The sequence below is a fragment of the Nuphar pumila genome, chromosome 16 (assembly GCF_984573655.1).
Source record: "Nuphar pumila chromosome 16, dmNupPumi1.hap1.1, whole genome shotgun sequence".
Lineage (NCBI taxonomy): Eukaryota > Viridiplantae > Streptophyta > Magnoliopsida > Nymphaeales > Nymphaeaceae > Nuphar > Nuphar pumila.
This window is the reverse complement of record NC_143264.1, coordinates 68067387-68095346: the sequence shown is the minus strand read 5'-3', so window position 1 is coordinate 68095346 and position 27960 is coordinate 68067387. Positions and strand designations below refer to the sequence as shown.

At 36.7% G+C, this 27960-nt stretch overlaps 1 protein-coding gene across 2 annotated transcripts in view; it reads left to right on the top strand.

The window, feature by feature from the left end:
• Window positions 1-27960, top strand: part of LOC149813422 (thioredoxin-like 3-2, chloroplastic) — a 44428-nt gene that overhangs the window by 15752 nt on the left and 716 nt on the right. The window lies entirely within an intron of this gene.

Sequence of the window (27960 nt, the reverse complement as noted above, 5' to 3'; positions counted from 1 at the left end):
ACCGTTGGGTGCAGCTCCAACAGTCATATTGAGTTGCACCATGTGGCTTCTTTTTGCATTATAAATAGGCCTTAGTGGCCCTTGTAAACATATTTTTTTTTGTGAGAGCATATGCAATATCAATGCTTTTGTAAAGCCCCTCTTGGGAACTTATGAATTGAAGTTCATTTCGTTTCATGCTTTTGTGCATGTGTATCCGTGCACTTGTGAGTGTTCTCCTTTGTGCCTTTGTGCACTCTTTGTATTTCTTGTATTGTGGTGTTACACACAATCTCTTTTTGTAGAGATTTTCACAGTTATGTCTACCTGAGCTCCCTAGCTTTGAAGATCTGCGAGCCAAGATGTTATAATATGAGGCCACGTTGAAGGGTTTAACAGGTGAAGCAAGTGGACAATCTAATTCTCATGAAGTCCTTGCTACATGCTTTGGTTTAGGGCGCGGACGTGCGAACAATTATTTTGGTGGAGGACGAGGAAGAGGGAGGGGTGGGCAAGGAGGACGAGGATTAATCCCCACTCCCAGTGGATCATCCAATTTATTTGCAGGAAGTCAGAACAACAAGAGTGTTCTCATTTGCTATCAGTGCAACAAACGTGGGCACATCAAAGCCAATTGCTGGTTTAATCCCCAAAATCCTCAAAACCGCAATAGAATACAAAACAATAGAAATGTTGCTACATCAGGATCTGCGGGTATCTTTCGGGTTTGTGATGATGCTAAGGATCTTCTCTTGTCTGCTATGGCTAGCCTGAACCTGAAACAGAATGATGATGGAATATGGTATGTTGACTCTGGGGCAGCAACTCATGTCACTGGCAATGCAGGTAAGTTTTCTACTTTAATCCCCTATTTTGGTAAATTTAATATTGTAACTGGAGATGGGACTCACCACCCCATTTCAAATGTAGGCAACGTCCTCATCCCTTTGTCTGAATCCTCATTCATTTCTTTATCTAATGTTGTCCATGCACCAAATATAAAGAAAAACATTGTTTTTGTTTCTAAGCTTGTTGATTCTACCAATTCATCTGTTGAATTCACTCCTACTTCTGTCTTTGTCAAGGATCTTCAAACGAAGAAGATGTTCGCTAAAGGGGAGCGACATGGAAACATGTATGTCTTCAATGAAGATCCAACCTCCACTGTTCTGAAGCCCCCCAAGTCTGATCACGTCTCTAGAAGTGTTTTGAGTATATCCCAATGTAATAAGCCAGAACTTTGGCATTCCCGTCTTGGTCATTGTAGTCAAGTTTTTATTGAAAAATTAGTGTCCAATGGTTTCCTTCCAGAGTCTGTTTCACCCTCGTTGAAGAATAAAATGTGTTTCAGTTGTCATGTCTGCAAAAGTCATGTACTTCTTTTTCATCAAATAAATAAAAGAGCCTTCATGCCTTTTGAGATAATATGTTCTGATGTTTGGGCCCAGCCCCCAATGTTTCCTCTTCTGGAAGTAAATATTATGTATCCTTTATTGACAATTTTTCTCATTTTTCCTGGATATTCTTCATGAAACACAAATAAGAGGTTTGTCTTACTTTTCGTCATTTTCAGGCCTACGTTAAAACCCAATTCTCTCAAAATATTCAAATTCTCCAATATAATGGAGGTGGTAAGTATCTCTCCAAAGAATTTTTAGATTTTCTCAATGGGATACATTGTAGAGTTTTTTGCTCGTACACTCCACAACAAAATGAAATTGTTGAACACAAACACAGACACATTGTGGAAAGTGCAATGAGCATGATGCATGGTTCTAACGTCCCTATTAGCCTTTGGACATAAGCTTTTCATACTGCCACTCATGTGATAAATCGCCTTCCTATCCCATTCTTGAAAATCAGTCTCCCTATTATGTTCTCCATGGTGTACATCCAGATTATGATGAGCTACGAGTTTTTGGATGCCTATGTTATGTACATATTGATAACTCCTTGAGAACTAAATTTCAGGACAAAGCCTCTATATGCCAATTTATTGGTTATGCATATGAACACAAGGGTTACAGGTGCTATGATCCTGCAAGCAAAAGAATCAGAATTTTCAGAAACATTGTTTTTGATGAAAATAGTTTTCTGGGGAATGAAGCAGATCACAATCGTGAACATATTGGCACTACTGATAATTGGTATGATCCATGGCTCAATGTTGAACTTATTTCACATGTTGCGGAACACACTAATATGGCTTCTGAAAGCATATGTGATGAGACAACTTCAGATAAGGCATCGAGAATAGAATGTTTGAGATACAAAGGGAATGTCTATACCAAGAGGTTCAAAGAGCAAACAGATGTGCCTGCTGAAGAACACGTGGCATTGTCCAATAACAGAGAGGCACCAAGAAGATCTGGCGGGATAAGACATCCTATTGAAAAGTGGGTGAGTTATGATAAATTTTCAATGGATTTTCAGGTTTTTCTATCCAAGATTGAAAAACACGAAGAACTAGGTTTCTGTCAAGCTATTCATTCTAACAAATAGATTGAAGCGATGAATGAGGAAATCGAGGCACTTCATGAATGTCAAACATGGGAGATAGTTGGGCATCCCCCATATAAAAATGTTGGCTCAAAATGGGTTTATAAGATTAAATATAAACCAGATTGTAGCATTGAACGGTATAAAGCACGCCTTGTTGCCAAAGGTTTTACTCAAGAATACGATCGAGATTACGAGGAGACATTCAACCCAGTGGTGAAAATGAGAACTATTTGTATTATTCTTGGCCTGGCAATTGAACATGGGTGGACTCTTAGTTAACTTGATGTTAAAAATGCATTTATGCATGAGGACTTAAAAGAAGAAGTTTACATGGAGCATCCTCAAGGTTATGCAGAGGGAGACCCAAAGAAATATGTATGCAAACTAACCAGAGCATTGTATAGCTTAAAGCAAGCCTCCAGATCATGGTTTGAAAGCTTCTCCTTAGAAATTCAGAACCACGGTTTCATCCGTTCCCAACTAGATCATTCTCTATTCATATACAAGGATGGTACCAGTGTGGTTTTCTTACTTATATATGTTGATGATATTGTGATCAGTGGTAATGCCCCTGACCACATTCAGCGAATTAAAGTGCTACTAAGTATGCGGTTCAAGATGAAAGATCTTGGGGAACTGAGATATTTTCTTGGTGTAGAGGTGGACAGATAGGATGGAAAAATTACACTCTTGATCTTCTGGCCAAAGCAGGAATGAGAGATTGCAAACCTCTGCCTACACCCAGTGTTATCAATCAAAAGCTCATCATTTGTGATGGTGAGTTGTATCCTGATGCAAGCAAGTATTGCAATATAGTGGGCATGTTACAGTACCTCACTTTTACTAGACCAGACATCGTATATTCTGTAAATCAAGTATCTCAGTTCATGCATGAACCGAAAACTGGTCACATGGATGCCGTCAAACGTATTCTTCGTGATCTAAAAGGCACGGTGGGTGATGGACTCACATATGTTCAGTCTTCATGTGGGACACCAAAACATGATATATTGGCTTACACAGATGCAGACTGGGTAGGGAACCCAAATGAAAGGAGATTTGTTTCAAAATACTGTGTTTTTATTGAAAAGAATCTTGTCTCATAGAGCAGCAAAAAACAGAAGGCTGTGGCAAGATCTAGCACAGAAGCTAAGTATAGATCTATGACAGCTGCCACAACTGAAGTGACCTGGATTAGGCATCTACTTAAAGAAATGGAAGAGAATGTCTCAAGTTCGAATCTTATGTGTGATAATAAAAGTGTCATACAAATTGCAATCAATCATGTTCATCACAGTTGGACCAAGCATATTGAGATTGACCAACATTTCATCAGACAAAGAAATTGAGCCAGTTTATGTGTCTTCAGAAGACCAAGTTGCTGATGTGTTCACAAAAGGTCTCACAAGGAACCGTTTTTGGTATCTGAAGAACAAGTTGCACATGGTTTACTCCCATGCACAACTTGAGGGAGGATATTAGAATATGAATGGACATGGATCCCTTATTGGATCCATATCCATTTCATGTTTTATAATGTTGTAATTTGTTTTTCTTATACAGGGCATTTTTTGTCTTTATAAAAAGGGTTGTGACCCTATTTAATATAATGAAGGTTTGCCGCAGCCGACTATATAAAAAGAGGCTGCTGATTCTCAGAAAGCACAAGTTCCCCTCTTCCTCCCTTCCCATACCTTTCTCGATTTCCCTAACAACAAGTCCTGCCAGTCGAAGGGCAGTTTTATCACTGCCTAGTAGGGACAGACTTGTAATTCTATTTTTTATATTTTTTTTGTTGGGCTAGTCCCCCCAATGCCTAGATTTCTAGCCGTTGGGGCTAGTTGGACTAGCCAAGGTTCTAAGTAGTGTATTGTTACCCGTATCGGTCGGGCCAATAGTAACACTGTATCGTATCGTAAATTTTTAATAAAAATTTCAAAAAATCAAGAAAAATAAAAAAATAGTAAAAATTCTAAAAAAAAACATATCACATGAAATAATGATGAATTACACAAAATACAATTGTAAAATCACATATGAAGCATTTATGTCTCTATGAGCCACATAAGACATCATCAAACATCAACTAATATAGAATCATAGACAATATTCCATGCATATCTCACAAGAACAATGCAAAATATTAAATATCTTGCAATTAAGAACATACCACATGACTCATACTTTTATATTACATAAACAAAAACAAAATCACCAAGTTTATGAATAATTAAGTATTAAATAACCAAGTTTTTTAATAAAACATGATACATCAATAATCATAATCATTTTCATCATCATTATCTTCTTCTTCTTCTTTTCCTCCTTCGACATCCACATCGTCTCTAAGATATATGGAGTCTTCATCATCTACTTCTTATGCTCCTTCCATGTTAATCCACTGAATGTCCTCTTCATTCAAAAGAGTCTTTGCTTCTTCAACCCATGCATCCAATTCATCAAAATGTTTCAAACTGATGGAATCGAATTGCTCTTTGTGCTTCCTTGCTGATTACTTTTCGATTTGCCTAAAAAGACGACATGAAAAAAATTAAATTAGTTGGGTTTTGAATGAAAATGACAAATAAACTTTATAATTTTATATACCTCTGTCTCAGTCGTAAGTTATAGCGAACGTAGATGAGGTCATTAAGCATTTTGTGCTCCAATTTATTTCTTCTTTTGGTATGGATTTGCCAAAAAACAATTCAATTTATCCACCATCCACTTGCACTACATGTTTGGCTAAAAATGTGAATGACAAAAGCTCCCAAATTTGGAACATCACTTCCAAACCTTACCCACAAAAAAAAAACAAGAAAATAAGAAATCAATAAGGCAATAACAGATACAATCATACAAAACATCATAATTAACTAACAATTTTAAATTAAAATTGAAATAGACAAAATAAATTACCTGAACGCATCGTGACACGTTTTCGCACTACTACAGGTCTCCTCATATCATATAATGCATTATCATAAGTTTTCCTTTCCTTATAAATTTGATCTTGAATGTTATAATTAGAGTTCAACTTTTCGATGTAATCCAAAAGTCCCGTGTTGACTTTCTTGTCTATTTTAAATATAGGGGAGTATCTAAATACATGATTTAAATAATATGTTACAACATGAAGAGGTAGATGAAGTTGCCCAGTCCACCTATGATCAATGATGTTCCATATAGGTATATATAATTTTTTCTTCCCCTTCAAGTTATCTCTAATAGCCTCTTTTGCCTTATCCATGGCTTCATAGAGATAACCCATAGTTTGTTTGTCTTCACTATCAACCAATCGAAACACCTTTACTAAAGGTATAGTAATTCTCAACAACTTGACACATGAATCCCAGAATTCACTTCTGAATACAATATGTACAATTTCTATGGTCTTTCTTTTTTGTTTATGGGGATATGCATTTCACTTATCTGATGAAAACAAATTTTTTAGTACAACTCTATTTTTTACTAGACTTTACAATGTCAAAAGAATGCCCCAAAATTTTCTGCAAATTCTTTACCTGTTGCCCTATATTTTGTTGTATTATCAGTAATTTAACTATACAATGTTTTGAGGTTGAACCTCTTCCACAACCTGATCAAAAGCCCTCAACAATACATTTGTTATCTTGGGTGTATCAGACAAATTAATTGATTTCAAAAACATGATTTTTTAGAGGAATGGACAAAATTTTATCAAGGTCCTCAAATTTTTGTTTGTCCACCCATTTGCCATGATGCTACACCTAGTCTCTCTCTATGACTGTCTCATCTTGTCACAATATACCTTCACTTTTTTCATATTAGCATCTAAAACTTTTCCTCTCAAAGCATGATATGAAGGCATTTTATATCTAGGCTCGATACTGGTTATGACATCTACCATGACATGAAAATGAAAGAAATTTGTTGTATTGAAAGAAATGCAGGTATCATAAAACCATCTCCCAACCGTGACATTCGCCTGTTCGACTAAATGCTGAGGAGTCATAACATTACGAATGTCGGGCTGCGCCACAGGAGCAGTCTTAGGAGGGAAAAAGTTCCTAATAAAGCTTCTAGCTCTACCTCCTAGTCCTCCTCTCGAAGAACTTCCTTCTCCTCCTTTTCTTTCTCCTCTTCTTTTTGTGTCTGCGGTGGCAGCCGCGCCACTACTAATGGCACCAGTCACACCTTTTCTCTTCATTGCAGGACTTCCTACTTCTGATCTTATGTTATGGGTTGTAGGATCAGAAGTAGGGAACTCATCTTCGTAATACACATTCTCTCAGGCAGTGTTGTGAAAAGCGTTGAAGCGTAGCGAAGCGCTCCACCAAAAACCGAGGTGTAAAGCGTAAGCCTCAAATATTTTTTTTGAAAACTTTAAAAAAATTATAAAAAAATATAAATAAATAAATGCTTTATTGATGAAATAACAACTAATAAGAAATAGAAAATCTCAAATAAGTACTAAAAAATATGAGATTAACATATAAAAGTAACCTAAAACTGATTACATAACTGAAAAATATATGAGATTCACCAAAAAAAAGTTAAAATATATTAAGAAACTGATTACATAACTGAAATAACTGGAAAATATATGAGATTAACCTACAAAAGTTAAAATATATGAGATTATTCTAAAAAATATGAGATTAACATATAAAAGTAACTGAAAACTAATTACATAACTAGAAAATATATGAGATTAACCAACAAAAGTTAAAATATACTAAGAAACTGATTACATAACTAAAATAACTGGAAAATATATGAGATTAACCTACAAAAGTTAAAATATATGAGATTATTCTAAAAAATATGAGATTAACATATAAAAGTAACTAAAAAACTGATTACATAACTGAAAAATATATGAGATTAACCAATAAAAGTTAAAATATATTAAGAAACTAATTACATAACTGAAAAATATACGAGATTAACCAACAAAAGTTAAAATATAGTAATATACTAAGAAACTGATTACATAACTGAAATAATTGGAAAATATATGAGATTAACCTACAAAAGTCTTGTTGATCATGTCTTAGAAATCTTGTTGTAAAAAAAAAAAAATGCGCCTTGAGGCACAGAGGGCCACACCTCAAGGCGAGGCGTGCGTTTTTTATAACACTACTCTCAGGGCTCCGCATACCCCATTTATGTCTCATTCATCTCTTTTTTTGGTTTTTTTCCTCTCAAATCATCAAGTAATTGTTAGCATTACCATTTTACGGTATCCGACAATTTTCTTGACGTGCATGCTTGCGTATTATGATGTATCCCGGCTAAATAATGCTTCAACCGAGAGATACCACCCGAAAAAGAACTTTGGCAATAGTTGCACTTGATTCTTAATCAGTTTTCACTCATTACTTGAGTGCCCCATTGCTATCCTGAATCCTCTGATGCCATCTTCCCCCCAAAACACTCAATAAGAAGCAAAGAATAGGGATTTTTTACCTTAACCCATTTTGTTAAGTGAAAAAATGATAGAAATATGTTCTTATTTAATAAAATTGCAAAAGACCTCTCCCTTGCATACGAATCGTTCCCCAAATCGATCTCACAGAACCTAGGGTATTTGGGTTCCCTTCTAACAACCTCTAGACATATGGAGAACTCGACCCTCAAGAGGTGTTTTAAACCCAAACAAAAAAATGAAGTTTCGGGTCATTTTTAAGTGCACCAAACCCGTATTGTACGGTACGCCCTGTATTGTACGATACGACGCGATACAACAGTGTATTGTGTGATACACCCAATACAGGTACAATACATACTCGTATCACTATATACGAGTGTGCATCGTATTGTAAACCCCAAAAGTAACGATATATATTGTACCGTATCGTATAATACGACACGATACGAACAACCTTGGGACTAGCTCCTTTGTCCTCTTCTGTTGTCTTCTTCTTCTTTGGTCTTCTCTTTTTGTCTATATAAGAGGATCTTCCCCATTGTAATAGTTATGCTTTACTGAGCATATTTGTGATAATACAAGCATATATTTTTTACTTTGTTGCTCTCCAAGTGTTTTTGTTTGTGCATCTCCTTTGTGAGATTGTATTAGGCCCATAAGTGGCCCTTTGTTTGTGCTTGTGTATCTTCGTTGAGAGATTGTATTTGGCCCATAAGTGGTCCTTTTGTATTTGTTTATTCTTGTAGCCCTTAGAGAGCTCGTGTTGAAGCCTCTTGGTGGAATCTCCATCAGCCTCTATCTTCTATTCTCCTTTCTCTCTCCAATGGCTGACAAAGAGATTGTCACCGTTGTTCCCATCAAATTTGATGTGAACAACTATAACATGTGGGCCACAATGGTTAAAAGAATCCTATTGGGCAAGAAATTGTGGCAATATATTATGGTTCTGCTCCAGAACCTAAACCTATTCTCACAAAAACTACTATAAGAGAAGATGGAGTTGCAAAAGAAGAAACTTTAAAAGGAAATGAGAGAGAAAAAGCATTGATAGACTATAAAAAAGCCTACAAAGAATGGGAGGTGGGCCATGCAAAGGTCTCTCTTTTTATGGGTAGCATGCATGAAGAACCATGCTCCAACATGCTTGAGTTTGAAAGGGCAGATGAAGTATGGGAGTTTGTCAAGCAAACCTATACCCAAAAAGATGTTGCTCATAAATGGGATCTAAGAGATCGTATTAATAATTGCAAACAAGGTGACAAGACGTTTAGAGAGTACTATAGTGCTCCCAAAAGGTTTGGGATCAAATGGCCAAAGTAGAGCCAATATGGGAGACTCCTAATGATGCCTTTCAAAGAAAAAGGCAAATTTATGAGGAGCAACTTGTTTAATTTATGAGAAGCCTTAGACCCAAATTCGAACAAGTTCGGGTAAATATCATTCATAGGAAATAAATCTTGTCCCTTGCATAAGGTGTTGGCCGAAGTTTGTATGGAGGAGACAAGGTTAAAATCCATGTCTGAATCCAAAGAACCTAAAGATAATGTTTTGGTCGTATCTAGACCCAGGGCCACCTATACTTACAAACAACCTCATTTTTTCAAGCTTTATTATGGAAAACCTCCCAATGATGATGGGAGAAAAAAGATCATATAAGAAAAATAAGAAATAAAAAGAAAAAGGAAACTGAAATAAATTACAATCACATTCATAAATTGAATGTGCGTAAAATACAAGAAAAGACTAAAATACCCCTATGGCTAAACAAATAGAAATATATATTTTATATATATAATAAGTAGATACATATACATATATATTAATATATGTATATGTATTACCTTATATATATAATATATATATTACAATGAATGGTTAAATATATAATTTAACACCCCCCCTCAAACTTAGGGCAGGATGACCGAGAGTTTGCTAAGAAGAAAGTTGAAACGCGGAGCACACAAGGCTTTAGTGAAGAAGTCCGCCAATTGATATTCGGACGTGACATATGGAAGGTCAATGATCCCTTTGAGGTATGTCTCCCGAACGTAGTGACAATCCATCTCTATATGTTTGGTCCGCTCATGAAAAGTGTGATTTTTAGCAATATAAATCGCACTTTTGTTGTCACAGCAAAGCTTGGTAGGCCCTTCAATAGTGATCCCCATGTCTTCCAACAACTGATGAATCCAAACAATTTCCATGGTAGTGGTTGCCATGGCACGATATTCCGCTTCAGTTGATGATAGAGATACCTTTTGCTGCTTCTTGCATCTCCATGAAATTAATGAGTCTCCTAAGAAAACACAAAAACCAGTGGTGGAGTGACGGTTATTTGGGTCACCTCTCCAATCAGAGTCAGTATAAGCAATCAATCTTAACTCAGAAGAGGAAGACAGAAAAACTCCCTTATTAATAGTGTGCTTTAGGTATCTTACGACACGTAAGATAGCACTCATGTGAATAGAAGTTGGTGCATTCTGAAACTGACTTGCCGTATGCACCGCATGTGAGATATCTGGTCTGGTGATACTTAGGTACATCAACGATCCTACTAGTTGCCTGTAAGGAGTAGGATCTGAGAGAGGAACACCATCATCAATCTTCATTTTAGTTCCTACTATAGCAGGAGTTTCACAAATTTTATCATCTGTAATACCTGACCTGTCAATAATCTCAGATGCAAGCTTAGTTTGAGACAAAAAATATCCTCTAAGAGAGTATGCTACCTCAATACCCAAAAAATAAGTTAAGAAGCCTAAGTCAAACATTTCAAACTTATCCTTTAAAATGGATTTTATGCTTTTAATCCCCTTAGAGTCGCTCTCAGTTATAAGCATGTCATCTACATAAAGTAGCAAAATAACAATCCCTGCATGAGATTTTCTAACAAACAAAGCAGTATCAGTAAAGCAGGATAAAAAACCATTTTCTAACATGACAGAGTTAAACCTATCATACCAAGCCTTGGGAGCTTGTTTTAAACCATAAAGTGCTTTCCGAAGACGAAACACTTTTCCTTTAGGAGACTCCATTCCAAGAGGAACATCCATATATACTTCTTCGGTTAGATCTCCGTTTAGAAAAGCATTCTTAACATCCATCTGATAGATGTTCCATTTATTGATCGGGGCAACGGTTATAAGACATCGGACGGTGACCATCCGAGCAACCGGGGCAAAAGTCTCCTCATAATCAATCCCATATTTTTGACCATATCCTTTTGCAACTAAGCGGGCCTTATATCTCTCAAGGGACCCATCACTCTTAGTTTTGACTTTAAACACCCATCTACACCCTATTGCTTTCTTGTTTTTAGGGAGGTCTTGAAACTCTCATGTCTTTGCTTTCTTTAGGGCTTCAAGTTCATTATTCATAGCGGCTATCCATTCCGGACATTTACGTGCTTCCTCGAAATCCCTAGGTTCAATGTAAGAGTGAATGGCGCTTAGACAGGCTCTATATTTTGGTGAGAAGGACTCATATGAGATGAACCTAGAAGGGGGTCTTCTTGATCTTTCGGTCCTACGAAGATTTCCTTCACTTGAAGGGGTAGACTCACTATCATACCTTTCGAGGGCACTTCTAAAAGTACTCCTATCTCTATGAGAGTAGGTTATAGGATCTCTATGTGGTTCTTCATCCATATGTTGATCAGAATGAGTTTCATTTAAGTCATTTTGATTTGTTTCATCATCACTAGTATCATCATCTTCAGTTAGTAAATCAAATAGAAAAGAATAGTCTATATTCTCGTCATTAGTTTCAAATTTTTCGAAACCACTAATATTTTCCAAAAAGCTTACATTTCTGGAAACATATAGTTTATCACTCTTAACATCATAACAGCGAAAGCCTTTATGAGTTTCAGAATAACCAAGAAAGGCACAAGGAATGGCCTTAGGGGAGAGTTTGTCATTTTTATCAGTAAGGACAAAACATTTACATCCAAAAACCCTTAACCTGCTATAATCAGGTTTTTTTTCGTATAATTTTTCAAATGGGGAAATTTTGTTCAAGTTTTTAGATGGAAGTCTATTTATGAGATAGACAGAAGTAAGAGCGGCCTCCGCCCAAAGTTTTTTCGGAATATTTTGGGAAATGAGCAAAGTACGTGTGGTTTCAATAATATGCCTATGTTTTCGTTCAGCCAACCCATTTTGTTGGTCCATATTGTGTACTTCACTTCTTTTATCACTTCAACAAATAATCTCTTTAAATATTCAGCATCTTTATACTCTCCAGATGCATCAACAGTCTTCAAAAAGATTGGCCCATTAAGTGAGTAAGCAATGAAGTTTATCAGTGGTCGCCTTTGTATATCAGTCCACCCATAAGAAACAATCAACACTCCATGTCGTGTCTCCATGCAAATTTTTGGGTCTCTAACAAGTCTTCAATTCTATTTTTTTCCTCTGCAAGAATGTCTGTTCTTAGTTTTTCTAAACTAGGAGGCACATAACCGCTCAAATTACAATTAGCCAAAGATGTAATCATATCTTTCCAGTATGGACTTCTAGCTACATTAAAAGGAATTGAGCTTGAGTAAAATAATCGACCAATCTTTTTATCAATTTCTGCTCTTGCCATGTTTTTGAATGACGCTTGTATTGTTTTATTGTTTTCCATCTTTTTTTTCTTTAAAAGTTCTTCTTATACATCACTAGCAATAGGAAAAGACAAATTAATCGAATTGCTTCTCATTGCTGCAATTTTCTTCTTTTCAGCTTCCTCTTCTTTTTTTAATTGCTTTAACATGTCTTTGTCAACCCCAGAACATGCCCTAATTTCTTGACCACGAATATGCAAAAGATGTGCTTTCACACGCATATAAGAACCTGTGAAAACAGTCTTACATAGATTACAATGAAACTGCACATTCCCACCACCACCACTACTAGCTTTTACCCCTTTTGTCACAAGCCTCCAAAGTGGTTGAAAAACTTCTAATTCAGGGTTAGAACTTGAACCAAATGTATTGACACTACCGCTAGAACTCGCCATTATATCTGAAAAGTGAAAACTGAAAAGAAAATAAGTAAATAAAATAAAGTTAATAAGCACTTCAAAATAATAGTAATAGGAGTTCCAGGTTCGTTCCCTCTGTTCAAACCAGACCCTCCTCTGCAAACCAGGTTCGAGATAGGGGGCCTACCCCCTATTTGACGCAAAAAGGAGAGGCAGGGCAAGCCCCTGCTGAACCTTATCAATGGCAGGGGCTTCGCCCTTGCCAAAAAGCCAAAGGCAACAGGGGAAACGAGGAGGGGCCGAGCCCCTCCTCATTTTCCTTCTGTCCGGCGGGGCAAGGCTCGGCCTGTCAGCCGAGCCCCCTCCTTCCCCCACTCCTACTTCTTACCCCTGCGATAAAAGGGAAACGAGGAGGGGTTGAGCCCCTCCTCAGTGAATTGGAGGCACAGGGAGGGACCGAGCCCCTCTTCTGCGAGTAGAGGGTGCAGGGGGGGTGCCTGACATAAGCGAAACGAGGAGGGGCCAAGCCCCTCCTTTGTGAATAGGAGGCACAAAGAGGGGTCGAGCCCCTCTTCTGCGAGCAGAGGGTGCAAGGAAGGTCGACATACCTGTTAAGTGTTGACGAAGGGGGAGACGGTGGCTGGCACCTGTGCGTACCGTCGCCGGAGTCTGGATCGCTGGCGTGGGTGTAGGAGAAAGCTGCAGGGGCTGAGGGGGAGAGGCAAAATCGAGAGGGTAAGCCCCTCCCCCTGTCGATAAACCCTTTTTAGGGTTCGACTGCAGATGAAATTTGGATCTGGGTCGGGTCCAGACCCGATCCGACTCGGATCCAAAACATATTTTAAAAATCAAAACGGACATTTTTGGACTCGGTCAAAGTTGACCGAGTCCAAAATGTGGATGGATTCGGCCTCGACTCATTGACCGAGTCCGACTCTGCATTGACCGAGTTCGAAGCCGCTCCTGTATCGACTCGGGTGCGGCGCCTCCTTAGCCGAGTCCGTGTGACTTAGGTACTATGTGATATTTGTGGATGATTATTCTCAATTCTCTTGGATTTACTTTCTTAGCCACAATTATGAAGTTTTCGGAAATTCAAAACTTTTTAGAATTTTGTCAAAAATCAATTTAAAAGCAATATATCTATTTTTCACTCTGACTCAAGTGGAGAGTTTATATCAAAAGATTTCAAAGAATATCTTGAATCAAATGGGATTATACATAAAATATGTTGTGCCTACACACCCCAACAAAATGGTTTGGCCGAAAGAAAACATAGGCACATTATCAAAACCACTAGGACACTCCTAATTTCAAATCATGTTCCAAAATAGTTTTGGGCCGAAGCTTCGTTAACTGGTTAAAATGTATCTCCAAAACCTTGTTGTAAGTATAAATATATATACTTATATACTTAGAGATACATATAATATATTATATGTATATGTATCTCTACATATATAAATATATATATTTATACATAGTTTATTTTCTTACCCGAAAAGGGTATTCTTGTAATCTTGCGCATATTCCATTTGGGAATATGTTGTAATTTATTTTTGTATTTTGTATTTCTTTATTTCTTTATTTTTTTATTTTTCGTATTTCATAAAGGTGCATTGGGGGGCTCCCCAACGACTCCTTTGGGAGCCCCCCTTTGCACTCTTTTGCTTTGTATAAATAGGGGTGTTCCCCCTTGTAATTCTTCAAGCTTGAGAGTCTCAAGCATTTGCTCCTTTTTATGAAATACATGCATTATTGCATGTTTGTTACTTTTACGCTTTTTGCGTATTTTGTTCAAGTGTTATGAGAGTGTCTTCGTGCACTTCTTTTATAAAGTATTTATGCTTGTATGCGTATTGTCTCTTCATAGACAATTTCACATGGTATCAGAGCTTGGTTGATGATGGAGGATTGTGAGATTCTCTTCTTTTCAAGTGCCTCGAAAAGTGTGCCTTCAGATCTTTGGAGGTTGGAGTGGTGGATCTTGCTTCTCAAATATTTTAGAAGAATCTTGCACAAGCTAGCATTTGAAATATTGTGTTGGTACACCATTTCTCCCTTTCTCTTTACTTCATAATGGGCGAAAAAGAGTCTCATTTTACTCTTGGCTTCAAATTAAATGAGTCCAAGTATCATATTTGGGCCGGAAACATGGAGGCTCACATAAAAGGAAAGGGGCTATGAGGTTATGTGCAAGTCACAATTCCGGAACCGAAACCCAAAATAACTGTGGTAAACGGAAGTGAAATCAAGATTCTTGAAGGAGAAGAAAAGGTTAAAGCTCTTGAAGAGTATTCTAAGAAGCACGATGAATGGGAAATGAAGAATTTCAAGATTCTTTCTTGGTTCTTTTCATCCGTTGAAACTAAGATTAATGCCAACATTATTAAGTTAAAAAAGGCATCGGAAGCTTGGCATTATCTTGAGAAAATGTACACATCGAGGGATCTATCTCATAAGTATTATCTTCAAAAGAAGGCTCTCTCTCTTACTCAAGGTGAAATAACTATTAGGGAATATTTTGCCGATCTTTCCTCAATTTGGGATGAGCTTGCCATGCTTGAACCAAAATGGAGTGAAGAGGCAATTGAACTCCGTCACAAGCAACTTGAAGAAGATTGATTCTTCAATTTTTTGAATGGGCTAAGGCCCGAATTTGAGCAAATAAGGTCTTTTCTTCTATCCTCATTTACTCCTCCCTCTCTTGAAGATGTACTCACCATATTAAGTGGTGAGGAGACTCGTATGAGTTTATGTAAACAAGGATCAAGTGTTCTTGTGGTTCCTTATAATCATGAAGAAAACAATGAGGTCAATGTCGTATCAAGACCCGGGAACAATGTTAAAACCTATCGTCCCCCTCATTTTAAACCACAAAATCAAGGTGAAAATGGTGGGCAAAGAGGAAAAAGGGACTATAGCAAAATTATTTGTCATTTTTGTAAAGAACTCGGACATATCAAACCCATATGTCCCAAATGGAAAAAGCTTCTCGCAATGGCTACCACCGGTGTACCACAAAAGGAGGAGGCATCATCAAGTGGGTCACTCTCTTTAAATCAAATAGTGGAAGCCCTTCAACCTCTCCTCAAGGGAGCTACCTCCGGTACCGCCGTGTCTACTTCATCTTTTTCAGGTAAAGTCTCTTGGCTTTTGGACGCCGATGCATCTTTTCATATGTCTCCAAACATGTTTTCACTTTCCGATTACTCAAAAAATGTTTCTCCCTCTTTTGTTTCCAATGCGGATGGAATCTCTCTTGAAATTAAAGGAATAAGTAATTTTGAAACTCAAGATTTTTTTATTCCAAAAATTAGATTTATACCTAAACTAAACTTAAACCTTCTCTCTGTTTCTCAACTCTCGGATCATGGTTGCGATATTAAATTCTCTTGTGATAAATGTTTAATACAGGATCGTCGGTCCAAGAAATTGATTGGGGAAGGCTTTAGAAAAGGAGACTTATACTATATGGAATCTCTTCAAGTTTCAAAATCTTTTTGTAATGTGGCCCAAAACAAAGATATAAATGTATGGCACAAGAGACTTGGCCATCCTAATATCACCAAGTTGTCTTATTTACATTTTGCAAAAGACTTATGTAAAAGTTCTTTTTCTTGTAATGATTGTATTCTCGGAAAAATGCAAAGTTTACCTTTTGAGCAAAGAACTATGTTCTCTTCTAAAACTTTCGAAATTATTCATTCGGATGTTTGGGGACCCGCACCTGTTGCTTCAAAAGGAGGCTTTTCTTATTATGTCATTTTTGTGGATGATTTTTCCAGATATTCGTGGATCTATTTTCTTAAGTTCAAATATGAAGTTTTTTCGTGTTTTAAAACCTTTCATTCAATGATCAAGAATCAATTCAATAGTAATATAAAGATATTTAGAAGTGATTCTGGAGGGGAATATCTCTCCAATCAATTTAAAGTATATCTTGAGGATCATAGAATTGTCCATCAAAGATCTTGTCCTAAAACTCCTCAACAGAATGGGTTGGCCGAAAGAAAACATAGGCACGTCATTGAGACCACTAGGACCCTTCTTATTTCTCAAAACATTCCTAAAAACTTTTGGGCAGAAGCAGCTCTTGCTTCTGTTTATCTGATAAATTGCTTACCATCTAGAATATTAGGAAAAATATCCCCTTTTGAGATTTTATATAAGCTTGAACCTGATTATAGTAGGTTACGAGTTTTTGGGTACAAGTGTTTTATACTTACGGATAAGAATGACAAATTCTCTCCCAAAGCTATCCCTTGCGCTTTTCTTAGATATTCCGAAACTCAAAAAGGGTTTCGTTGTTATGATCTTCGAGTTGATAAGTTATATGTCTCTAGAAATGTAACTTTTTTAGAAAATGAAAGTGACTTTAAAAAAAATGTTTTTCAACAAGAAAACTTTGATTACTCCTTCCTATTTGACTTATTGTCTAGTAATGATGATATATCTAGTGATGATGATGTATCATCAAATCATGATGAGGAAAATGATGGTGATGTTGGTGAACATAACTCACTTAATGAACAAGAAAGTAGAATTTCAAGTGATCCAATAACCTACTCTCGTAGAAATCAAGACACCTTTAGAAGTGCTATGGACCAATATAGTGAGCTTGTTCCTACCCTCGATCACCGAAGATCTGAAAGGAATAGGAGACCTCCAACTCGTTTTGTTTCTTTTGATTCTTTCTCACCCTGGTATAGGGCTTGTCTTAGTGCCATTCACTCTTATTTTGAGCCAAGGAATTTTGAAGAAACTAAAAAATGTATAGAATGGCAAGAAGCTATGCAAAATGAACTTAATGCTCTTAAAAAGGCTGAAACTTGGGATTTTCAAACTCTACCCATAGAAAAGAAAACTATAGGTTGTCGATGGGTTTTTAAGGTTAAAACTAAAAGCGACGGATCTCTGAAAAGGTATAAAGCTCGCTTAGTTGCAAAAGGGTATGGGCAAGAGTATGAAATTGATTATGAAGAAACTTTTGCTCCTGTAGCCCGAATGGTTACAGTTAGATGTCTTATTACTATTGCATTTATTAAAAATTGGAACATTTTTCAAATGGATGTGAAAAATGCTTTTTTAAATAGTGATCTTAACGAAGAAGTGTATATGGATGCTCCACCAGGCATGAAGATTCCTAAAGATAAAGTTTTACGTCTTCGAAAGGCCCTCTATGGTTTGAAACAGGCCCCCAAAGCCTGGTACGACAGATTTACCAATGTAATGCTGGAAAATGGTTTCTCCTCATGTTATACTGATACTGCTCTATTTACTAGAAAATCTAATGCAGGGATTGTGATATTATTACTCTATGTTGATGACATGTTAATTACAGGTGATGATGTTCAAGGAGTCAAGGGTATTAAGTCCGTCTTGACTTCAAAATTTGAGATGTCAGACTTGGGTTTTCTGACATATTTTCTTGGAATTGAGGTTGCCTATTCGCAACGTGGTTATTTTCTATCTCAATCTAAACTTGCTTATGAGATTATTGACAGATCAGGAATTTCTAATGACAAAGTATGCGAAACTCCTGAAGTTGTGGGAGCAAAAATGAAGATTGACAACGGTGTTCCTCTAATCGATCCTACTCCTTACAAGCAGTTGGTAGGTTCTTTAATGTATCTTAGCATTACTCGACCTGATTTGTCACATGCTATACACATCGCCAGTCAGTTTCAGCACGCTCCTACAATCGTTCATATGAGTGTTGTGCTTCACATCATCAGATATTTGAAGGGAACAATGAATAAGGGAGTATTTTTATCTTCTTCTTCTGAATTAAAATTACTTGCTTATACTGACTCAGATTGGGGAGGTGACCCTAGTAACCATCACTCCACCACTGGCTTTTGTGTTTTCTTAGGTGAGTCTTTGATCTCATGGCGATGCAAAAAACAACAGAAGGTCTCTCTTTCATCCACTGAAGTCGAATATAGAGCCATGGCATCTACCACCATGGAAATTGTATGGATTCGACGCCTTTTGGAAGATATGGGAGTGTTTATCAGAGAACCAACAAAGCTATGCTGTGACAATAAAAGTGCAATTTATATTGCCAAGAATCACATCTTTCACGAGCAAACAAAGCATATAGAAATGGACTGCCATTATGTCAGAGAAGAATATTTGAAGGTCATTGATCTACCATACGTGACGTTTGAGTATCAACTTGCAGACTTCTTCACAAAAGCACTATGTTTGCCCAGATTTCATTTCCTTCTTGACAAACTTGCGGTTATCGCACCGTAAGTTTGAGGGGGGGTGTTAAAATGTATCTCCAAAACCTTGTTGTAAGTATAAATATATATACTTATATACTTAGAGATACATATACATATAATATATTATATGTATATGTATCTCTATATATATAAATATATATATTTATACATTGTTTATTTTCTTACCCGAAAAGGGTATTCTTGTAATCTTGCGCATATTCCATTTGGGAATATGTTGTAATTTATTTTTGTATTTTGTATTTCTTTATTTTTTTTCCTCTTTTTCGTATTTCATAAAGTTGCATTGGGGTCCCCCAATAGAGTCGTTGGGGGCCCCCCAATGGTCACAAATGTGACCGTTGGGGGCTCCCCAACGACTCCTTTGGGAGCCCCCCCTTTGCACTCTTTTGCTTTGTATAAATAGGGGTGTTCCCTCTTGTAATTCTTCAAGCTTGAGAGTCTCAAGCATTTGCTCCTTTTTATGAAATACATGCATTATTGCATGTTTGCTACTTTTACGTTTTTTGCGTATTTTGTTCACGTGTTGTGAGAGTGTCTTTGTGCACTTCTTTTATAAAGTATTTATGCTTGTATGCGTATTGTCTCTTCATAGACAATTTCACAACCGTCATATATCTTATCAATCGAATTCCTTCCACTAAACTTCAAAATATTTCTCCTCTTGCTTTGAAATACCTCTCAATTATTCTGGATTGAGGACTTTTGGATATAAATACTTTGTCCTTACCAACAAAAATGACAAACTTTCTCCAAAAGCCATACTTTGTGTATTTCTTGGGTACGGAGAAAACCAAAAAGGCTTTAGATGTTATGATTTTGAAAGAAACTGTTAAAACATATGTAATAATACCATAATACCCGATAGGGGTATTATGGTCATTTCACAAAGTACCCCATAGGGGTACTTATTTTGTTTCTCGTATTTCACTATTTTTTATTTTTCTTTTTATTTTTATTTTTGTATTTTTTGGATACCGAAAAGGGGCCCCACAATGGAGTCGTTGGGGCCCCCAACGGTCACATATGTGACCGTTGGGGGCTCCCAACGACTCTATTGGGAGCCCCTTTGGTCTCCTCTTCTTATAAATAGGGGGAACCCCCCATGTATGTGGTATTGCTCTTGAGAGCTCCTCTTCAATAATAGTGATATTATTTTTCATGTGTGTAGCCTTTTTATAAGGCCCTTTGTATATCCCTTAGTGGATTTTCTCTCTTGTGCTTGTTGCATTTGTCCGTGTGGGACATAGTGAATGCTTTATCATTCTTGGTTTCTTCCGCTTATTTCATTACATGGTATCAGAGCCAGGTTGATCTTCTAAAGGTAAAATCTTGTCTCTCTCTACTTCCTTTCTTTCTCACATCTTCCTTGTGTAGCAATGGAAGTCAAGATCGATCTATCATTCAAACTCAATGGAAAAAATTACATGATGTGGGCATCCGCAATGGAGAATAATCTCAAAGGCAAGAAGCTTTGGGGTTATGTAATGGGAACCGTTCCGGAACCCCAACTTAAGCTCACAAAGATGGAAGGAGATCAAGAGAAAGCACTTGAAGGCGATGCTCGTCTCAAGGCCATTGAAGATTATAATCATCAAATGGAAGATTGGGAGAGCAACCATGCAAAAATCCTTGCATTATGAATAATGTCGAACTTAAGGTATGTGCAAATATTGCAAAATTCCGTCGGGCAAATGAAGCTTGGTTTTTTATGAAGGGTATGTTTACCCAAAAGGATCTTGCAAGAGCTTATTTCTTGCAAGAAAAAGTAAGAACCACAAAACAAGGCGACATGAGCATACAAGATTACTATAGTGCTCTAAATCCTTTGTGGGATGAATTGGCTCTTTTAGAGCCTAAATGGGTATCTATGGAGGATGTGGTTCTAAGACAAAAACAAATGGAACAAGATAGATTGTTTCAATTTTTATTTGGGCTTCGTCCCGAATTTGAACAAGTGAGATCCTCACTTCTCCATAGATCCATGTTTCCTCCCTTAGAAGAAGCTATTGCCGAGATTACTCAAGAAGAGACTAGGCATAGCATGGGTAAAAGCATAGAGGAAGTCCTTGCCGTATCTAAACCCGGCAATCATGTTAAAACATACAAACCACCTCATTTTGGTAAGCAAGGGAGTGGTGGAAGAAAAATGATTATATGTCACCATTGTTATGAGCCGGGACATATTAAACCCGTTTGCCCAAAGCTAAATGGGGCATTCAAGCCAAAGGTGGCTTCCGTTGAAGAATCCACCACCAAAGAAGATGACGGCAAGAACGGGGATCTCAAAGACACTCTTGGACAAATCTCCTTGGCTCTTCAACAAATCTTAAAGGTCACTTCTTCCACCTCCGGTGCCGCCATTGCCTCATCATCACCTCCCGGTACGTACTCTTGGATTTTAGATTCCGGAGCTTCTTTTCACATGACCCCTCATGAAAATGCATTAACCAATGTGCACACCAATTCAAAAATGTCTTGTGTCTCTACGGCCGATGGAACTTTTCTCAAAATAAATGGTGTTGGAACTCTTGATTCTAAAAATGTTCAAAATTTCCTTGTTCCAAAAGTTAGAATAGTTCCAAAATTAAATCTTAACCTCTTTTCCGTTTCTCAAATAGCCGACCATAGATGTGAAATATCTTTCTCATCCCAAGGGTGCTTTGTGCAGGATCTCCGGTCCGGGAAGCGGATTGGGCAAAGCCATAGGAAGGGAGACCTTTATTTTATGGATAATTTAATACTTCCAAATACCTCATTTTGTACTTATGTCCAAGACAAAAATATTGAAACTTGGCATAAAAGGCTTGGACATCCAAGTTACTCTAAAATGTATCTTTTTCCTTTTGGACACAAGTTTTGTAAAGAAAAAGATATCAATTGCAAAGATTGCATTTTTGGCAAAATGAAGTCTACTCCTTTTCCTATTAGATCCTTTGTGACAACAAGACCTTTTGAATTGGTGCATTCCGATGTTTGGGGGCCATCTCCGGTTCTATCTAAAGGTGGTTATTCATATTATGTTACTTTTATTGATGATTATACTAGATATGTATGGATTTATTTTCTTAACTTTAAATCGGAAGTTTTTAACTTCTTTAAAGAATTCCATACAAAAATTCAAAATCAATTTCAAAGTCAAATATCCATTCTTAGATCCGATTCGGGTGGAGAATACTTATCAAATGATTTTCAAGCATATCTAAAACAACATGGCATTTGTCATCAAAAATCTTGCCCAAGAACTCCTCAACAAAACGGTCTAGCGGAAAGAAAACATAGGCATATTTTGGAAACCACTAGATCCTTACTCATTTCTAAAAATATTCCTAAAAATTTTTGGGCCGAAGCCGTGTTAACCTCCACCTATTTAATCAATAGGATGCCATCTTCAAAATTGAATAATATCTCTCCTTATGAAAAACTTTTTAATATGACACCCGACTACAATCGTCTTCGGATTTTTGGGTGTAAATGCTTTGTTCTTTTACATAAAAGAGATAAATTGTCACCTAAAGCAATAGAATGTGTATTTTTAGGATATGGTGAAAATCAAAAAGGCTATAGATGCTTTGATCATAAAAACAATAAGTTATTTGTCTCCAAAGATGTAACCTTTTTAGAAGATGAAAATGGATTTGACATATTGGAAAAATCAAATGAAATTGATTATATGTTTATCAATGATCTTTTAGAAGATTCAAATGATGACTCTTTGAGTCATCCGGAAATTTTAGAAAATACTCATGATTCTCATGATGATGATGTATCACCAACTAATGGTGACAATCTCCAAGTATACACTCGGCGTGAGGAAGCCCAACCTATTAGTGCTTTAGAAAAATTCTTGCGCCTTAATGAACCCCTAGAAGAAACCTCCCTTAGGCGTTCTTCTAGAGAATCAATTCCACCTAATAGGTTTGTCTCATATGAAACTCTTTCACCTAAATATAGAGCTTGTCTAATAACCTTGCATTCTTACTATGAACCCTCCCATTATAATCAAGCAAAAAGTATACCTCATTGGGTTAAAGCAATGAAAGTTGAACTAGATGCTTTAAATAAAGCTAAAACTTGGGAAATAGTTCACCTTCCTCCAAATAAGAAAGCTATAGGATGTCGATGGGTCTACAAAGTCAAAACAAAAAGTGATGGTTCCCTAGAGCGCTATAAAGCTAGATTAGTTGCTAAGGGATACTCACAAGAATATGGCATCGATTATGAGGAGACTTTTGCTCCCGTGGCTCGCATGACAAGCGTTAGAACTTTAATTGCGGTAGCATCATCTAAGAAATGGCCTATATTCCAATTAGATGTTAAAAATGCCTTTCTTAATGGTCAGTTGAATGAAGAAGTATATATGGATCCTCCGCCGGGAATCAGTGTTAACCAAGGTCAAACCCTTCGGTTATTAAAAGCCTTATATGGTCTTAAACAAGCCCCTAAGGCTTGGTATGATAGATTTAGTGCTATCATGTTACAATTGGGATTTCGCTCATGTTATACTGACACTGCTCTTTTTGTTAAAAATGCAGGTAATAGTATCATCATCCTTCTGCTTTATGTTGATGATATGATCATCACTGGCAATGATGAAAGCGGTATTCTTAAAGTTAAAAATATGTTAAAACATAATTTTGATATGTCTGATCTGGGTTTTCTCAGGTACTTTCTTGGCATAGAAGTTGCATACTCTCCTCGAGGGTATATACTGTCACAGATGAAGCTTGCTGCAGACATATGCTCCAAATCTGGGATTTCAGATGATAAAAAGGTGGAGACTCCCGAGGTTATCAATGCTAAACTACGATTGGAGGATGGAGTTCTGCTGGACGATCCTACGCCCTACAGGCAACTCATAGGCTCCCTCACCTATCTGACTATCACCAGGCCCGATATTGCTCATGCTGTGCACTCTGCAAGCCAATTTCAGCATGCTCCTACATCTGTGCATATGAGTGCTGTGCTCCGGATCATTCGATATATTAAAAATACTTTGACTAAAGGGCTATTCCTATCCTCAATCTCTTCCTTAGATTTACTAGCTTATACTGATGCTGACTGGGGAGGAAACCCAAATGATCGAATCTCAACTACTGGCTTTTGTGTATTCCTAGGAGATTCGCTAATTGCTTGGAGGTGCAAGAAACAGCAGAAAGTCTCATTGTCTTCTACTGAAGCAGAATACAGGGCTATGGCAACCACTACAATGGAGCTGGTGTGGCTTCGAAGTCTTCTTCAAGATATGGGAGTCAAAATTACCGGGGCTTCGAAGCTTTGTTGCGACAACAAAAGTGCTATCTACATTGCCAGCAACCACACTTTCCATGAGAGGACGAAACATATTGAAATGGATTGTCATTATGTACGTGATGAATATCTTCGTGGGACAATAACACTGCCATATGTCACTTCAGAATATCAACTTGCTGATTTCTTCACCAAAGCCCTGCCTGCTCCTCGCTTCTTGTTCCTCCTTGGCAAACTTTCGGTCATTCCCCTGTAAAGTTTGAGGGGGGGTGTTAAAACATATGTAATAATACCATAATACCCGATAGGGGTATTATGGTCATTTCACAAAGTACCCCATAGGGGTACTTATTTTGTTTCTCGTATTTCACTATTTTTTATTTTTCTTTTTATTTTTATTTTTGTATTTTTTGGATACCGAAAAGGGGCCCCACAATGGAGTCGTTGGGGCCCCCAACGGTCACATATGTGACCGTTGGGGGCTCCCAACGACTCTATTGGGAGCCCCTTTGGTCTCCTCTTCTTATAAATAGGGGGAACCCCCCATGTATGTGGTATTGCTCTTGAGAGCTCCTCTTCAATAATAGTGATATTATTTTTCATGTGTGTAGCCTTTTTATAAGGCCCTTTGTATATCCCTTAGTGGATTTTCTCTCTTGTGCTTGTTGCATTTGTCCGTGTGGGACATAGTGAATGCTTTAGCATTCTTGGTTTCTTCCGCTTATTTCATTACAGAAACAAGCTCTATGTTTCTAGAAATATTTATTTTTTAGAAAGGGAAAGCTTTTTTTATCAAGGTGTGCCTAAGAAAAATACCGAATATTCATTTTTACTTGAATGATTGCATAAGAACAATAAGGATTGCATGATTAGTGATGTTATTAATGAAGAACCTCCACTTAATATCCAGGATGGTGAAAACCTTGACCAAACTAAGCCTTTAGTAATTCTATATAGTAGACATGACAATGATAGACAAACCAGTGCCTTAGAAAATTATTCTAGCTTAGAATTACAATAATTAGGTGAACTTAGAAGATATGATAGAGTTTTCAAACCTACATATATATTCGTTTCATATGATTAATTCCCTCTTCTCTATAGAGCCTTCCTAGCCAAAATCATGTCTTACTTTGAACAAGCTACCTATAATCAAGCAAAGAAATACCCGGAATAGATAGGAGCCATGAACGATAAATTAGAAGCACTTGGAAAATCAAAAACTTGAAAAATAAAATATTTGCCTAAAGAAAAGAAAACCATAGGTTGTAGGTGAGTTTATGAAGTTAAAACCACGAGTGATGAGACTTTAAAAAGATATAAAGCTAGATTAATAGCAAAAGGATAATCTCAATAATATGGTATAGATTATAATGAAACTTTTGCACCTGTAGCTAGTCCGTTAGAACTCTCATAGTTGTAGCTGCCGTGAAGGGTTGGTCTATATATCAAATGGATGTAAAGAATGCATTTTTAAATGGAGAATTAAAAGAAGAAGTTAACATGGATTCACCTCCTGGATATGAGATTCCTTCTAGAAAAATACTTCATTTAAAGAAAGCTTTATATGGTTAAAAAATGCACCTAAGGTCTAGTATGATAAATTTAGCTCTGTTATGATTGCACTTGGATTTAAATCATGTTATACTGACACTGCTATGTTCATTAAAAAATCTGATGCAAGAATATTCATTCTATTTCTTTATGTCAATGACATGATCATCATAGATGGAGATAAACATAGACTTAATCATATTAAATTTATTCTCAAAAAACATTTTGAAATGACTGATCTTGGATTTCTTAGATTTTTTCTAGGAATTAAAGTAGCTTATTCTCCTAAAGGATATTTATTGACTCAAACCAAGTTTGCTAATGATATTATTGTCCTGTCCAAGATTACTGATGAGAAAATTGTGGATACTCCAAAAGTTATCAATGTCAAGACGAAGAAAGAGATGGATCACCTTTGGAAGATCTCACTCCCTATCACCAAATGATTGGTGTTTTGACTTACTTAACTATTACCCGACCTGATATTGCGCATGCAGTCTATACTGCAAGCCAGTTCCAACATTTTCTCACCACAATTCACATGAGTGTTGTAATAAGGATCATTCAATATTTAGAGAATTCTACTTATAGGGGTCTTTTATTATCTTCTTCATCTTCTCTTGAGTTAATTGTTTATTCTGACTCGGATTGGGGAGAAGATTCAAATGATAGATGCCCAACTACTGGTTTTTGTGTGTTTTTAGGTAATTCTCTGGTGTGTTGAAAGTGCAAGAAGCAACAAAAAGTATTGTTATCATCTACTGAAGTTGAGTACCGTGTGATGACTACCACAACATCAAAAATTGTTTGATTACGAAGATTACTTGAAGATATAAGGGTTCATTTGCAGACACCCTTCAGATTATGCTGTGACAATAAGAGTATCATATACATATCCGCAACTATACATTTCATGAAAGGACTAAACATATCGAAATGGACTGTCACTATGTACCTGAAGAATTTTTAAAGAATATCATCTTTCCCTGCATCACCTCCAAACATCAGCTAGCTAACTTCTTCACCAAGGCCCTTCTATCACCTATATTTCACTTTCTCCTTGACAAACTTTCGGTATTTACATCTTAACTTTGAGGGGGAGTGTTAATGTACTTTGTTGTTATATTTATATATATGCATACATGTATGTAATATGAAATACCCATCAGGGGTATTTTTGTTATTTTCTATTTTGTAATAGGGACTTCCTAGTAGAGGCAGACTTGTAGTTCTATTTTTTATATTTTTATTTTTTATATTAAGTAGCTGTTGGGACAGCCCAACTAACCGTTGGGGCTAGTCCAATGGCTAGTTGGACTAGCCCCTTTGTCCTATTCTTTTGTCTATATAAGCGGATCTTCCCCATTGTAATAGTTATGTTTTACTAAACATATTTGTGTTAATACAAGCATATATTTGTTTACTTTGTTGCTCTCCAAGTGTTTGTTTTTGTGTATCTCCTTTGTGAGATTGTATTAGGCCCATAAGTGGCCCTTTGTTTGCTCTTGTGTATCTCCTTTGGGAGATTATATATTTGGCCCATAAGTGGTCCTTTATATTTGTGCATTCTTGTAGCCCTTAGGCACTCTTTGTATTCTTTTTGTTTCATTACATGTATCACCTTCTATATATAATTTCCAGCATACTTTTGCTTTGTGTTCTTTTGATTTACAACTTCCTGTTTTTCATCTACTTTAGTTACTGCTCATATTTGCTTTTGATGATGTGATATGATCTGTTTGTAGCATTTGATTCATTATAATTACTTATTTATTTGAGCCCTAATCACTTCTTATTTTGTAGTTCTTGCTTTGGCAAGTTGTGATTAAAACTGACAAGCAACTTCTTGTGCTGCAAGGTTGGCAAAAGAGCCTTTTTTCCACTTCCTAGTGATTAGGCTCAATGAATACTTGTCAAAGGATGAGTCGTTGAGTGTTGATGGTACCATAAGACAGTATTATAATCTAGTACCTAAACTATATTTTATGAGATTACTGGACTTATTGAGGTGAAATGTGCTTTGATAATTGCTATAACTTAATT